Source organism: Palaemon carinicauda, chromosome 34 (genome assembly GCF_036898095.1).
Source record: "Palaemon carinicauda isolate YSFRI2023 chromosome 34, ASM3689809v2, whole genome shotgun sequence".
In the NCBI taxonomy this organism is placed as follows: Eukaryota; Metazoa; Arthropoda; class Malacostraca; order Decapoda; family Palaemonidae; genus Palaemon; species Palaemon carinicauda.
Genome location: NC_090758.1, coordinates 22,743,305 through 22,746,221, shown reverse-complemented (window position 1 = coordinate 22,746,221; position 2,917 = coordinate 22,743,305). Strand labels below are relative to the sequence as shown.

General features: G+C 38.3%; 1 pseudogene; it reads right to left on the bottom strand.

Moving 5' to 3' along the window:
- Nucleotides 1–1,509, bottom strand: part of LOC137626759 (neuropeptide CCHamide-1 receptor-like) — an 8,995-nt pseudogene extending 7,486 nt beyond the window's left edge.
- Between the last annotated feature and the right edge of the window lie 1,408 nt (nt 1,510–2,917).

Below are 2,917 nucleotides of genomic sequence, written 5' to 3'. Positions count from 1 at the left end.
ATATATATATATATATATATATATATATATAAAGGTTGGCTAGGGCACCAGCCATCTGTTTTGATACTACCACTAGAGAGTTATTGGAGCCTTTGACTGGTCAGACAGTAATGCCTTGGTTCCCTCTTTCTGGTTACGGCTTATTTTTCTTTTCCTACACATACACCGAGTAGTCTGGCCTATTCTTTACAGATTCTCGTCTTTCCTCATACACTGGGCAGCAATGAAATGACTAAACACTTTTTCACCCAAAGGGATAATTACTCTACTGCAATTTTTCAGTGTTCTTTCCCTTTGGTAAGGGTGGAAAAGACTACCTATGGTAAGCAGCTCTTCTAGGAGAAGGACACACCAAAATTAAACCATTTTTCTACAGTCTTGGGTAATGCCATAGCCTCTGTACCATAGTCTTCATCTGGCTTGGGTTAGAGTTCCCTTGCTTGAGGGTACACTCGGTCACACTGTATTATATTTTTCTTTTCCTCTTCCTCTTGTGTTTTTTTTCCTTTTAAATTGTGTGTTTTGCAGGCTTAATAGAAGGGCCATGGATGTGTGGTGGTTTATCAAGGGGTTGTCATTTCCTTATCTGTTTCTTTTACTTTTCAAAACCATCTCTACTGCCCCCCATTCAGATGAAGTGGCTACCTTGGAGGGTATTTAGACTTGCATGGTGTATCGGCTCCTCCATGTTGACCAGTTTTTCCAACTTTTTACTAGAGTCTAAGGGTTTCATCAATCACTTTATTCATAATTCTGTACATATTGTTTTTGTTATAATTCTTGTTAATCTAGTTTTTAAGTATGATGTCTCTTTTTTAATATTATCAATTCTTATGCTGTCTGGAGACATTGAGGGAAATCCGGGACCAGTACATCCTAGGTCTTGTCAATGTCATCTTCTGTATTGCAATATTCGTGGTCTTCATGCAAATATTCAAGAACTTAGAGTTGCGTCCAGACAGTAAGATATTCTTTTGTGCTCAGAAACTTTGGCTTCTAATATGAGCTCCTTATAACTGCTTTTACGAAGCCAATAATGTAGAAACGTCATGCCATCCCTAGGGCCAGGGAAATTGCAGTGTATATGAGGACCGAGTAAACTGCTTCTCATAAGTCCTGCTATAAATGTTGATGTCATGAGATTCAGGTGATGAAAATGTGTGGCAGTTATAACAACTTTTCTTTTTGTTCGATCTGCCGGAATCCAGACATGCATGATTTTATCTTCGATTGTCTTCTTACCATTATGGCTATGATGCAAATAGATGAAAGAAAGGCTTCTTTTGTCTATGTTGGAGATTTTAATGCTCACCATAGGGAGTAGTTAAGTTCTAGCTCTCCTACCGATCGCAATGGCTTAGGAGCTTTAGACTTGGCCGCTGAATAAGCTTTGAGAAAATCATAAGTGAAGCTATTCACAGGTCTGGTAAGTGCTTGGAACTCGTGTACACTGACTCCCCTGGCGTTATAACTAGTAAGGTTGGCTCTCCAGTCGTGACATGTGATCATGCCTTGATTTCATTAGTAGTGAAGACTGAGCAGCCTGTCCCAGATGTATCATACTCTTTAAAATTTATATGATATTTCAATCAGACTGGAATGGAATTTTGCATGATCTTTTGTGCTTGAATTGTTCACAATTATATAGCATTCTTGATACTGTTTATCCTTTGAATGAGAAGCTAGTCAACATAATTGATAGGCGTATCCCTTATCGTGTGTTAAGGTACCGAGTGAAGGACAAACCGTGGTTAATGAAGATTGTAGACGTGCTTATTTGGCGAAGCAGGAGGCCTATCATTTTTGGAAGGGTAACAGATCAGATTTGACCTGGAATAACTATACTCAGCTTTGAGCTTTTTCTTAGAGAGTTTATGCCTCAACTGAAAAGGATTACAATCTAACCATAAAAGAAGCCCTTTAGGTACAACTCAGGAACATAAATGGTGGTCTAACCTTAAATCTGCACTTTTTGGTGTAGATGCAACAGTTCCTCCTTAACTTAAACCTGATGGCTCAGTCACTCACTGTCCAAAGAAAAAGGCAACCTTTTGGCTAATGATTTTAACAGTAAAGAGAGTACTGAGAAACTTGAACTTCCTCATTCATATTTTCCTGAGGCTAAACACACTAGTATAGCTTTTCGACCTCGTGGAATTAAAGCTCTATTGATGGACCTTGATCGTAATGGAGGTGTAGACCCAAATGATATTTTTTCTTAGTTTTTTATAAAGACAGCAGATTTCTTAGCTTCAAAGTTATCTATTATTTTGCGCAAGTTAGCTAGAAGAAGAGCTTTTTGCACTTGTTGGGGAATTTGTAATGTCACTCCTCTTTGTTAATGTGTTTGTAGTAGCTCAAGTGCAACTGATTACCGCCCAATTTTCATAACTCCCATATTATCTAAAGTTTTTTAACGTCTTCTGGCAAAATGTCTTGAAAGATTTGCTGAAGGTAATCATATATTCCCTATTTTGCAATTTGGTTCTCGTCAAGGCCTTAGAGCATGTGATGCCCTTCTTACAATCTCCAATGATGTACAGAAATCCCTGGGTCAGGGTCAGGAAGTTCGTATGACTGGCCTTGATTTTAGTATTGCCTTTGACCGTGTTAATCATGAGGCCCTTATTATCAACCTCAAACAGTTGGGAGTTTGTCGATCGTTTCTTAGCATTATTATTGATTTTCTATGTAATGGATCTCAAAGAGTTGTTGTTGAAGAGCACCCTAGTGAGCATAGGAATGTCATATCTGGTGTTCCACAGGCTAGTGCTTTTGGCCCATAACTTTTCATAATATATATACATGACATGTGGTTTGTCCTAGAAAACAAGCTTGTTAAACATGCAGATTTGCTACTCCTTTTGCATGAATTCCATCCTTTGAATGTAGATCTAGGGTTGCTGAATCCCTTAAT